Here is a 14,877-nt window from a genome sequence, read left to right on the forward strand (position 1 = left end):
GTCAGGTGGCTGCTGAAGTTAGAAGTCATACACCCACAGACATTTGTGGAGGTTTCATTTATAAAACCCACACAGAACTGTTCTTAACGGAAGAAGAGGTTGGTTGTAATGCTCGCACTATGAAGGTGCTGTATTTCTTGCTCTAATTGGTTTGAGGCATTCGTGTACGAGTTCATACACTCAAGCATTTATCCATTAGAGTGATTTTTGCTGTAATCAAATTTGGTGTAGAAACAATTTTCACTTATAAATCGCTACTAAGTTTCACAAATAATTACAATTGAACAGCAAGTAACATTGAAATAAAACATAAAATTTTGAAGTAGAAAAATAGTAGTATTTTGTTGTAAAATGCACTCCAATAATCATTTAATTTTCAACTTCAAAAAAAAAAGAAAAAAAGAAAGAAACAAACAGTTTGTGCTGTGCATTGAGAATGAGACCAGAGATTATAATTAGTTCAATAAATACTAAAAACAATTTTAATTTAGCATCTTTTTACATGAAATGCACTGCTAAAGATAAAACAAAACAATAAGAACAATGAATAAAATAAGAAAGAAATTGAATAAAATAATTAATTATAACGAATGTAAAACTATGCTAAATAAACAGGGCTGCATGATAATTGCAATAGTTTCAGAGTGAAGCAGGTATTTCATTAAATTAGTCAAATATTCATTTTTTATTTTACAGTACAGTAGTAATTTACAACAGTATTGTGTTTTTTTTTATTTTTCATAAAGAGAGTTAAACATAATAATACTAATAATAATAATCAATATGATGATGAATATGTATATATATTTGAAGTATAATTGAAGTATTATGTGTAATATGTAATATACAATCTGTTATTTTATGTCTAAGGGGTTCGACTGACAAAATGTGTGGAGCCCCTGGTTTAAAATAAATGAAAAAACAAATAACAAAAAAACATTCAGATTCTTTGGAGTTTGTCAAATTTACAATTACATGAGGGGTCCAACTTTTAATAGAAACAAAGCTAATGGCCTCGAGGACTTCCTGTTTTGAACATGAAGCAAAGGGTTGTAAGAAATGGATGTACTGAACTGCAATCACAAAATGTTCCTATCTCTAGGAATTAAGAGTCGAAAAAAACCCAAATGTTGTGAAACTTGCAGAGAGATTCCAGTGACAATGTCAAAACATCTATAAGCCCTTAAATTATGTCAAACCTACTCAGGGGTCGAGAGATAAAGATTACCGACAGTCGGATTCAAAAGGAAACTGGGAAACCACACTGAAAGTACAAACATTAAAATGCTTTGTATTTAAAGAGATGGATAATGAAGAGATGGATTGGGATAAGGGAGGAAAACAGCAGGCGTGAGAGTCTTGCATGCGTCACTCATGCCCTCTTGCTCTCAGGGATGTGCGAGCGTTATCTCTGCACCATCCCGCCTGTCAACATTCCCCACGCTCTGATAACACCGCGACCCTCCCGGCCGACTCCTTTAAAGGCAAACTATGCACTGAATGAAGGAAACATACCTAACTATTATGTGCAGATGTTAAACCTGCTTGAACATGATTCCATGCAGTTTTCAGTCAGGTGCAGGTGAAAGCTACAGCCAGCGTTTAAAAGTGAACATTATGTTCTACTTATTTTAAATGACATTTTCTAACCTCAATAGTGCACGGTAAGCAAGTGCATACTTGTGTACTAAAATCTTGACTCGGTACTCATGCAGTCTTAATGATTCTTAAAGTCAGAGATTTATTTCATTAAGTATAATTCATTACTCATTATTACTGAGCTTTGCATTTTTTTTTAGCACAAAATAGGTCTAAGTGAGAGAATGAGGGCATGGGAAATCACATCAACTAGCTGCTGTTTTCATGTCGTCTCACTAATCATACTTATGCCAGGAAATGTCCTGCGCTTTGGCTGTTCTCTAAAAATGTTTGTCAACCAGCGTATCCAAGCCCATCTTCTTTTTTTGTGTTTCATGTTGCGCAATCTTATCAGCGAAGGCATTTTTACATAAGCTTGAAGAAACTTTTCACAGAAACATGACAATTTGATGTGATGAATAAGCTTTCTTGTGCAAGGCCTGGAGGCTCATTTCCTGAATGTTTTGTCATTTTCCTCTCACAAGGAGGATGTAAACGAGTTTATATTTATCTGGAGGGCTGTGGTTCTCCCTCACTTTTTTCTCCGTACTTGCCAAACTTCACATATGGGTCCATTAAATAATTTTTAAACTCTTGTTCAGTTTTAAGTTTGGGAATAAGTAAGTAAGTAAATAAATATATACATAAAGTTACTTTTGACTTTATATCTCACAGTTGCAACTTCTTGTCATTGTGATTTTATATCTCACACAATGATTATTACAAAATTAGTTCTTGTAAGTATGAAAATGAATTACTCACAACTACTACTTTATTGCATGTATCTGGCAACTTTACATATAGTAATTGTGACTTTAAGTGTGACTGTATATCACAATTGCTACTTTATTTTTCCTAATTGGGAATAATTAGTGCAAATGTGTCTTTATATCTCACAACTGGTGCTTTATTTTTCATAATTGTTACTAATTATTGTAAGTGTGACTTTATATCTCACAATTGCTACTTTATTTTTCACAACTGTGACTTTATTTCTCGTATTGTGACTATACCTCAAAAATTGACTTTATTTCTAACAATATGTGACCCTGCACCACAAAATACATCATCTGAAATAAATAAGCTTTCCATTGATTTATGGTTTGTTAGGATCGGATAATATTTGGCCGAGATACAACTATTTGAAAATCTGGAATCTGAGGATGCAAAAAAAAAATCTAAATATTGAGAAAATCTCCTTTAGAGTTGTCCAAATGAAGTTTTTCAGCAATGCATATTACTAATCAAAAATAAAGTTTTGATATATTTACAGTAGGAAATTTACAAAATATCTTCATGGAACATGATCTTTACTTAATATCCTAATGATTTTTGGCATAAAAGAAAAATCACTAATTTTGACCCATACAATGTATTTTTGGCTATTGCTACAAATATACCCCAGCGACTTAAGACTGCTTTTGTGGTCCAGGGTCACATATTGCTTAATATTGCAATTTTATTGCTCAAAAATGTGAATTTTTATCTTTATTTCTGGTAATTGTAACTTTATATGTAACAATATGACTGTATCTCACAGTGTGATGTATTTTCTTCAATATAAACTGTTTTCTTTTTTTACTCCGAGGAGGGAAACAGGCTTCCATACAAACCAGCTCACAACAACTTATATAAGTCAAAACATTCAGTTCATTCAACTCACGGTTTTTATAGTCATTGACAAAGACTTTTTGAGCTCTTCCTAGAACCTTGTCTTCTTCCAGAACCGTTTCGACTTTCAATGATACTTTGCTCTGTGTGCTTGGCCACACACGATAGCTTATCGCATTCACAGTGTAATCACGCATGTGACTGTTTGCCTGTGATGGTGGAGTGCAAATACTGTTTGAGAGAGAGCACAGCGGCCTACCCCTGTGTAAACGCTAAGCTAAGTGTCAGATTTAGCATTGGAGTTGCGTGCAGCGCTATAAGCCCAAGAGTGCTGCTCTGCAGTCCAACGGATCACACTTCAAATGGTCCGTGTGGTTTGAGTTTTCACCAGAACATCCTCGGCTCCATGAATAGGACCCTTTCTCAAAGCCGGACTTGACTTGTCGGCCCGAGCAGGACGCAGGTGGTGTGTGAAATGTGTGCTTATACCTGAGGAAATCCTCCATAAACTTGCCTTCATCTGACTCTGCTTTAAGAGCCACTGGCTTCACCGCACCGTCTCAGTGACAAGGCTTCGTGAGAGCGAAAGCTCAACACATAAGTGTGGGTTTTTCTGTGCTGGACTTGGTAACTGTCAAGCCTGAAATGAATCACCCCTGAGTGGATAAGTGTGTGTGTGTGTGGATACGTTTAATTGACTCCATCTGGACCTTTTTGCATTTGAGATTTATGCACATTTGAGTCATTCTCTATGAACATTTAATAATACATTTCAAAGGACCCTTTGGGTGCCAGGGTAGATCAGAATTTGTTAAAATATAGTAATGGTTTTCACCCTGCTTTAAAAAAAAAAAAACATCCTAAACCAAAATGGTTCAAACTAGTCTAAGCCAGTTTGCTGGTGTTAGCTGGATAAATTTGATCTTTCAGGCTGGCCAAGCTGGTCTTAGTTGCTTTAAGGTGGTCTAACCAGCTGAAAAGTGTCCAGAACCACTTTAAAACCAGCCAACAGACCAGCCTGAGGTGATCAGAAGAGACTAGCAAACGAGTTTAGGCATGGAAGAATGTTAGTAGGGTACAACGACAATTAAATATTAATTTCATATTTTATTATTAATTTATATATTATTTAAACTTTTATTTATTATAGTGGGAAAACCGATTTATATAGTTGTTTCTCAGTACAGAATTGGTAATGTTCTTCATATATATCTAAGGGTGAGGCAGGCTGGTGTTAGCTGGTTTAAACTGGTCTTCCAGCCTGGCCAAGCTGGTCTTATCTGGTTAAAGCTGGTCTTATGCTTGACGAGTGTTTAAAACAACTCTAAAGGTCATTGCACACCGAGTCTGAAAATTTCATCCGTAATTTTCGCACGTTAAAAAATAAATGCGACCTCACATTGAAACTTAAAAAAAAGTTTGAAAAAAAAAACTTTTATCCGTCATAAAAAAAGCAAACCAGTTCAGACTAGCAAACCAGTTCAGGCTGGTTTAAGATGTTTTATTTTAGCAGGGCAGAAAGTTCATCAACAATCAACCATCACAGACTTTTTAGATTCTTTATTTCATATCTTTTTTATTATTATGTATTGCATATATTATTTATCTATAACATGTATACCTCGTTTGATTTGACGTATAACATTTTAGAAGGAAAACCCGTTTGTACTGTTGTTTCTCAATACACAAAGGATAATGCGAACTGCGTTGGTGGTCTTAGCTGGTAGGTCCCCCAGCCTGACCAAGCTGGTCTAAGCTGGTTTAAGCTGGTCTGACCAACTGAAATGTGTCCGGAACCACTTTAAAACCAGTCAGTAGACCAGCCAGTGGTCATTGGATGAGACTAGCAAACCAGTTCAGGCTGGTTTCAGATATTTTATTTTAGCAGGGCAGAATGTTAGTTGCTGTTGTTTCTCAATACATAACTGGTAATGTTCTTCATATATGACTGATTTATGATTTATGTTCTCTGTGGGAAGTCCCATTTATTTCTGCTCTTGTACGAATGCTATATGCTTTGCAAAATCTCCTTTACGATCAGGAGTGCTTGCATGACAGCTTTGACCGTAATCTTACAGCATGATGATTCATGCCTGTTCTGTTCTTTTACTAATTGTTTTGAAAACCAACCAGAGCTTTGAACACTTCACACCAAACTAAAAAACTAAGTAATTCAGTCAGCATTTCATTTTAAGAATAGATTTGGTAATTTTTATCTCACACCCTTCATGAAAACTCCACACCATCCCAGTTTAGCACTTGGGTGTGCCTTTCATTGCGCAAGAGTGTTGTTAATTCAAATGTGCCAGTGTCTCACCATGACATATAACAGGTGCAACCAGTTTCTGCACCAGGCAAGGAAGGAGGTACTTGAGGAAACGTCCCACTTTCATTAAGTTTCCATTATTATAGTCTCACACCTGTGACTCAAAGGCACTGTTGGATGTTATTTAGAAATTTTCCAAATGACTTGAATGAAGACACTAATGAATAAAATGTTGACAACATATGGTAGGTGTTGTCTACCCTTAGTCCTCCAGATGCATCTTTCCATGAACTCAGCACCCATATTTACCGTCTCATAATGACATGGGCCAGGGGGTTAGTTAAACTGGTCATCGGCCGCAGGAGGGATACACTGGAAAAGCTTTAATAAGTCACTGAAATAGGACTTCTGTACACGTTTACACTGAGAAGTTGTAGAAAACATGAAGGTTGACAGATGTCCAGTTTTCTATTTTGGCAGGTATCATTGCTGGTGTACATTTAGGCGAGTGTTGGCAGGGTGAGATGGCCTGCCTACTCACACACACACACAAAATGAGCAAAATAAAGTAAAAGTAAAATATAAAATAAAGTGTAAGACCACCAACGCAGTTTGCATTATCCTTTGTGTATAGTTACTTATGAAAATGTTAACAAATTCAAAGGGGGTTACATTTGAATATTTTCACACACATACAAATTTGATTGATTTCATTCCAAAATTGCATTGACTGAGACACCAATGTTTCAGGAGTTTATAGGACACAGAGTAGGACATGTTTATTTGATAACTGCTTTATTTCTTATTTGGGTTTGTGTTTATGCTTTATTGTGTATTTTTTTAAGATTAACTTATTAAGATTAATAATTATTAAGTTTAAGGCATTGTTAGATGTCAATGTTTCCTGTCATAGCTATGCAAATATTTGATTTCAAAAACAGTGTTATAGCTATTAAACAATATCTTATGATTTTAAATCTGTATTTAACCTCAGAATGATCTCCAAGTAAAAAGAGGTCATTATAATCTTAAATTAAGCGATGAAGGATTTTGAAAGTCTGACAGTACTAACCCTGCCTGGTTTAAATGTTTAAATAATTAACAATTAAGAAAAATATAGAAAAAAATATATATATATAAATTTAAATTTTGATGTACATTCCCAACACTGTTTTATCTACATGCCGTTTGTTTTACTGAAACATTTTAAAACAATTTTAATAAAAATAAATAAAAATCGCAATGGTGGATCTTATTTGGGAGCATTTTCTTTTTTTTTTTTGAGTTGATGACAAATTACAATCAAAATTTTTAATAATTATTTCACTGACATTATTAGTTTAAACTGCTTCACGGAAATGAATCAAACTTATCAGCTCCCTCGCCATTTACTGAAGATTGAAGTAAAAGTGTGTAATTTCTGCTCCAACAGTGGAAACAAATCTCTATTAATGTGTGTAGTACACTTTATGGGTGAACAAAGTGTGTTTAGTCATTTTGATATTCACAGTGTTGCTCATATCAGCTGCCTTAATCATGAATATGAAAATGGAAATGAAAACGGATGACATGTCAGCAGCAGCCATAGCCCTGTGGTACTGTTTTGACGGTGGCCAGGACAGGTGGGGTCAGTAGCATTGTACCCTCTGGCTGGGGCTGATCATGTTAACTCATGTGGCGGTGAGTCAGAGGCCTGGTTAGCACAGCGCACACTGACTCATCCTGCAGCTCAAGGAATGTGTTTAATGCAGGCCACAGCTGCTCAATCCATCTCAGCACATGGCTTGGGGAGAATCCCCCTCTAATGCTTCTCTCTCTCTACATACTTCATCAACTAAAAGAGTGTAGTCTGTTTAGAGTAAAACTGAAGTCATTATTTGTTATTTTTTTAAACATGTCTTTAATTCGTAGCTATGGAGTTTTAATGGTTAGCAGGTCAGTGCTATTTTTTTTTTACATTAATATTAAAGGTGAAGTGCATGCTTTCTGCACTTTTACTTCCCAATACATTGATTTTAGCGCTAGTGCAACAAAATGAAGATACATTGATGCAAATTTGGTGTGTAGCTGATGCCATGTATTTTGTCATGTTAGTGCTGCACATAATGAGAATGATGGGAAATGTAGTCACACCTTCTTTGGTAACAGAAAATGTTATATAAAATGTATTCAAACCACACTGAACAGTCATTATTTGTAATAGCATAAATGATGTGATTAACAATTGCAGTTAGCTTTAATTAAGACTTTAAATTAGGGGTTTATTAAGTTCAATTTAAGACATGGCTGGTCATGTGATCCGCACACTATATTTAGAATAAATCAGCATTTTCTAGGCCACTGATTGAAGTTTAATCATTCTTGTCAAAAGTATTCAATTCTTCAGTTGTTAATGGAAAAAAAATTGAGGAAATGTTGAAAGGCTCGGTGCCTAATGTTTTCCAATTATTTGTAATAGGTAAAAAAAAGCATTTTTAAAATTTAATTTAATTTAATTTGAGTTTTTATTTTTATTGTAATTATGTTTTTTAATTTTTTAATTATTATTATTATTATTATTCATGGATTTATTTGGGTAAACCTAAAACAAAAGTGTATGAATTATTTTGAAAATTCAGAAATTACTAGTAAATTGCCCAATTACAAATAAAAGATAAGTAACAAATTGAATTAAACATGATTTTAAAGTAGAAAGACTGAAATACTATATTTTCGTGTACAATCTACTCCAAAAACGTCTGTTATTCATAAATTCCTTCCTTCCTTCCTTTGTATATTGTAGGATTTTTAGTAAAAATGTGTTATTGTTAAGAACTACTAAATAGGCTTTTGCTAGTTAGTAACTTGATGGACAACAGCGGCGAAAAAACTTGCCCCCCAAACTTGTGAGGTTTTTACCATAACCTTCATTATGGTTTCTAATTTTACCATACCAATATGACTCAAATCCCTGCGTTTTATTATTCTAAGTCTGCTTTATTTATTCATAGCTGATTAGGCAAAGTCATTTGAAATGTGAGTCTTGGAGTCATTGTGAAAGTCCACTAGTGGTGTCTGGAATGCAGCTGAGCTTTTTTTTTTTTTTTTTTTTTTCATGTGTTTCTCATTTCTTTCGCAGCTTATCATCTGGAATCTCTTTTCATTTGTCAGTGAAATATGGCTGGGCGGTGTTGGTCACAGCCTGTTAGTGAGCATGAGGATGAGATGGAGGAGGATATGGTGAAATGAATTGCATTTACAATACGACTGACTTCCCAAAGCATTTTACACAGTGCTTGAGTAATGAGTAATGGCCATTTTGGTGGAACTATGTAAATCTCAAGTCATCTGCCTCTGGGGCAGACAGATAGTGTGCTGGAGAGAGATTACAGATGGGCGGCTTTGCTTTTTTTTTTTTTTATTTAACCACTTTGTAAGTGATGGAGCAATGGATATAATAGTATTTTTTAACAGCTTTTTCCATAGAATAACGGCTCTTCTGGTGCAAAAGCCGGATTCCGCTGTGTTTCTGTTCCACCAGGGAGCTCAGGTGGAACACCTTTGATTAATTATTGGTTTTATGCAAGTATTTATTGTCAGCTTGATTTTACAGCTGTATTTTCACTCTGAGCACCGTCTAGAATATCTGAATTTAGAGGTTTTTACTGTAAAAAAAATCAAATGGTGGTAACATGACCAGCTAATTTTCCATGTGTAAGCACAGGAGTGCGCAACAGGATGTAGAACTTCAGCACATGGACACGTATTGCTCCAGACGCCCCACAGTGTCCCAAGAATTTCCTAAGAAATTCTCAAGTCAAAGCTTCATTCTGTGCATTTCTGTGGAAAATGTAACCCTGAGCAGCAAATCAAAATATTCCATTTGCAATTATATCAACCGGTGGTTAGATCAAACTGCAGATTTAAGAAGAAATTCCAAGGAAGTAAGCACTGTCAGAGTAACGAGGTGGAGAATTTACCAGGAAGAATATTTATAAACACATCCGGAGCTGTGGATTCCAGACCACATGTTGGATTTCGGTGTGTACAGATGATATTTGTTTGAAAACCTCAATCTGGCCAGTTTCTGAATGCCATTGTAGCCTGTTTGAAATACCACAACCTGAAACTAGGGTATATCATAGTTTGCCTCCGACCGTTTTTGCCAAGTTTGTGCAAAAGGCACGTTTTGTAAGAACATGTCACTCAGGGTCTAACTTCTACAATGTTGTAAACAACCCTGCGTTGACTCACTGTGTACTATTGTGTAATGTTTGACTATACAGGTACATTACTTAATGTTCTGACTCATGAACAGGCCACTCCTCCATGACATGATAGCAACATAATGCAATTTCATCAATAAATAGAGTAAACACAGCATAGTGTGTATCGATTTGAAACTGAAGGTTGTTTACTTAAGCTATGTTAATAAAAAAAGCCCTCAATTTGAGTTAGAATCCCAACTTTTATATTTCATCTATTTTGACAAGCTACAATAAAGGTTTTCTTTGCTTATTTTTGGCATATTGCATGGAAAGCAATGTGAATCAGTTCTCACACCATCTAGACACACAATTTGCATTTAGATTTAGACTTCCAAAACACATCAAAGTGTTAAAACTTAGCATGAATATTTATGACTCAAAATGAGAAAAAGTCATGACCAAAGTTTTTAACCAAAGTTTTAAAAAGTATAAATGCGGGTCAAATTGACCCAAATGCCAAAGTTGGTTTGGTTTTACAGTTTTACATAAGAAACAAAAGTTATATGAACAATTTCTTATTTTCAAAAAGTCTATTTATATCACACATAATTGCATATTAATTATTATTATTTATCAGCTAGTCTGAAGTCAGCAACAAAAGTTATGGGACGAGTCTTTTAAAAAAATGCTTTTTGACTATATATATATATATATATATAGTGCTGTCAAACGATTAATCGCGATTAATCGCTTCCAAAATAAACGTTTTTGTTTACATAATATATGTATGTGTGTACTGTGTATATTTATTATCTATATATAAATACACACACATACAGCATGTATTTTGAAAATATTTACATGTACATATTTATATTCATATAATTTATATCATATATAATCACATATATATATATAGTGTGTGTGTGTGTATATATATATATGCTTGTTGCCATCAGAACAGACCTGCAAACAGTTGCAACCCACCAATTAACAATTTAATATAATTTAATTTATTTCATTTAAATGTAACTTTATCAAGTTGAAAATGTATTATCGTAAACATTTTAAAATGTATCATATTCAATTTATTTATTTATTTTTATTTGAATTTATTTATTTATTTATGCTGACAGCACCAGCAACAATGTTTATACAGTTTGTTTTGGAAATATTTATGTTTTTATGTAATGTTTTTACATGATCACAAGCTATTGTTCAGCATTGTCATGGAGACTGTATCCTGTTCCTCAGCATTCCTCTGCAGATCAGTGCTGTCACACAAACAAACACCTGCAGAGAAACAAACTGCATGAGTTGATTACCTGCTTTAGCGTTCAGAGGAATGTTTTCAGACACTTTACAATCTCAATATCGGCTGAGACAGCAAAAAACAACAACAGTGTGACAGAAGAGAGTATCATTAATTCAAAGTTCAACGTCTTGGACTATATTAAACAAACACTCAGTAAGCAGGTAGACGTTACATGTTCTCTGAGTATTGGCTATGCTGAGCTGTAAAGTCGATATCTGTCAGCGTGCACTGAATGTGCCAAACCACAATGACACACAGTCACATGAGGCGAATGAGGAAGCACAGGCCGCAGTTAGTCACACCTCATCCGTGCTTCACTTAATGCCATACACTCGTCTTTATGTGTTTTCATCCATACGCAGCAGATTTGAGACTATGTTTTTTCTTACTCATGTAATAGTGTTGTTTTTAATTAAACCAACTGTTGGTACTGCAAAAGCTTGCCTGTTTATTAAAGGTCAGAAATCAGCCTGTGGTCTCTAAAATATTTGAGGAAATGTTCTGTTTTCTCAGTAACGTGACTTTGCTCATGACAACTGGGATTTGATCTTCAGCCAATGTTGGACTTTTTTGCTTTAAAAAGTTGTGGTTAAAGGCACTAAAATATTTGCAAGGTCACGTTTTTGGCGGCAATATCAGTGTGAGATGCTTAGTCATGAATTGAAAAGACTTTTTGTTATATCTCAAATGATCATATTTGAATATCTCAATAGCAATGTGACAAAAACTGCCTCAAAAAATGGAATAGAAAAAGAAAACAAAACATGACATCGCCAGCCATTGGTCAGCGAACAGACAGCCCCGCCCCAAACTCACGCTATTGGTTGAGCCGCTGTTGCTGATGATTCTGAGCAATGTTTTGAAAGCACCATAAATCCTGTCTCAAATGACGCACATGACAGCATAAAATACGAATGGTTTACTTGTAGCTGACTTTGCATACTAATCTGCATACAAAGTAGCCTACTTTTTAAAAATGGAAAATAAATGGCGACATCACATTTAAAGCAAATCAGCAGATCCTGGAATTTTTTCTTGTAATGGAATCTAATCAGCAAAACTTTTGTGATGTCTGGACCTGATTTGCAGGTTAATGTGCTGATCTCCATTGTGCAACCAACAAGCTAAACACTGACAGATGACCTCATCCTGTCAAAGGTACAGTCATGTGGTATTCAAAAGGATAATAACAATGGCAACATCTTCTGTTAGATTTGGAAAATACAAAGAGCTAGTAATCCGGTTAGGGTGGAGATTAATCTTTAGTAAGTTTAGGATGAGACATGTACAGACTGTACTTCCCAATAACTCTGCACCCCCTCTCAGACAGTGATGCTGCTCTTTTGGCAGCTATATCAAGGTGGTGTTCAATTCACAATAATGTTTAAAGGAACTGTTCACCCCCAAATTAAAATTCTAATTAAAATGATCAAAAATAGTCATATCGAACACCCCTACCCTCGGCAGAAATTGCACACCGGCGGCACCGGACCGCAAGGGCACTTTCCCGTTGGACCTCAAGGGGGCAGGGGCTAACCCTAACCCTAACGTCACAATTTACAGATAGTTAAACAAGTTAAAAAACAGTTCTAGGGAAGGATGAGTGGGGGAGGGTTAAATGTCAAGACAAAACTGACAAACAGTCTATTATATAACCGTGTCCTCATTTTAAACCACTGCTGGTGTTTGCTCATTGTTTCGAATTATTTGTATATTTTCCATAGCAACAATTTTTTTCAATGTTTTTATACTGCCGTTAAAGTTCACTGTCATGTCTGATAGACTATTGAACCCGCCGCAGTATGACGTTAAAGACGCATGTTAGAAGATGGTAAAATCTAGCAATGACCAATTGTACGTTTGAGGTTTTAAAACAGGAAGTATGTAAAGTTATGATTTTAGGCCTTACAAAACATTTCTAAAGCAATTTCTCCTGAATCAGCTTCAAAACAGCTGATGTTGATGAAGCTCAACCACTTTAAATTCGTGTCAGCAGTAAAGTTATTTTTAAAATATAAGGATATTCAGAACCGTATTACTCAACTATGACTAATATTTAAAGACAATATCAAACGAACAGCCTTAAAATCTTGAATTTAAACTCACATCCTCTTTCATGGAAAGAAATGTGAATACCCACAGTGGACTGAAAGAGAGAGTTTGATATAAAACAAGTGATTTTGATGGAAATTTTACTGTACCTCCCACGTTAGAATGGAAACAATGGTGCCATTATGTTACTCATAATATCTTTTTTGTCTGCTAGAATACATGTATCTCTTTTTTAGTATATGAAATCTAGTCAAGACTAACAATATAAGCATTTCAAGTCACTGATGACCTTTATACTATATACACATATCTAAAATACTGTCATGCTTTTCTTGTCTCAAAATAGCTCAGTAAGAAGAAGGAAATGTTTTTGCCTAGAGCTTGTTACCTCATAAAAAATAAATAAAAAAATACTCCACTGTACGCTGATTTTAATTTTGCACTTACAAAAAATATAGACAGAGAGGAAAGACGCAATCAAAGATAAACTGAAAGCATATCATAATATATCATCTTCTGAGGGTGGAGTTTATACTAGGCCATGAAGTTGACTCACTTTATTGTATGAAGATCATGCTGTCCAAAGGCACATCTCAAAAGACAGTGGGATTTAAAGAGACAGGTCACCCATAAATAAAAAATATGTCATTTTGTTGTCACAAAATTAGAATGTTTTTTGCTTATACAATGAAAGTCAATGGGGTCCAAAATGACACTGGACCCCATTGAGTTTCACTGAATGGACAAAGTATTCTTTAAAAGAATAAAGAAAGCAATACAGGTTTGGAATGGAATTGAGGGTTAGTAAATGATGTTAGAATATACATTTTTGGGTGAACTGTCACTTTAAATGCTAAGCCCACTTGGTTTACTAGTTATATTTAAATTCTTGCTTTGATGTCATTGTTTAGTTTTTCTGAACAGGTCAGTTTTTAATGGTATGGACTGTTAAACACCATAATTATTTGTTAATACTGATTTTCTGGCTCAGTTTTTCTGTTTCATTTCATGCCCATTTTGCTTCTTAACGTCTTCAAAATATACTTGTGAATTAAACATCACTTCAAAATTTAAACATCGCGTTATAAAATCACCAGCGCAATCTTAGCTCTTCCAGTGGAAACGGGTGTGTTTCATAGCAGAGTTTATTTTGTTCTGTTGACCCACCCACGTCACGGTCTCTCCACTCACAGTGGTGTGAAGATCACGCCGCACACAAAGCGCTGACCACAGCATCCTGCGCCCATTGTTGTGTGCCGGCTGCAGAGTGTGTGAGTCGAGCGGAGGTGGGACTGCAGCGTCTCCAGAAACCAAAATAACTCACAGTGGGTGCTCTGGTTTTCCCTTGACCAAACATTTAATGACCTTCAAGATGACATTAGGAGGTATATACTGCAGAATGAAGTTAGTGAACGATCTTAGTCGACCTTAAAGGAGACCTATTATGCCCCTTTTTACAAGATGTAAATATAAGTTTCAGGTGTCCCCAGAATATGTCTGTGAAGTTTCACCTCGAAATACCCCACAGATCATTTATTATATCATTTTGAAAATGCTTATTTTGATTGGAAGCGAAAAACACTCTGTTTCCGTGCATGTCTCTTTAAATGCAAATGAGCTGCTGCTCCTCCCCGCCCCCTTTTCCAGCATAGGGCTGTGCCTTTACAGCACGTATCTCAGATATTCTGCTAAAACATCCATTTGTTTTGATTATCATATCTATTGCACTGAAATCATGCTTTTAAAACCATTTTAAATAAATAAATAAAGACTTCTGATATAAGGTTTTCTGAGTGCACACACCATGC

Source organism: Barbus barbus, assembly GCF_936440315.1.
Source record: "Barbus barbus genome assembly, chromosome: 34".
Classification (NCBI taxonomy): domain Eukaryota; kingdom Metazoa; phylum Chordata; class Actinopteri; order Cypriniformes; family Cyprinidae; genus Barbus; species Barbus barbus.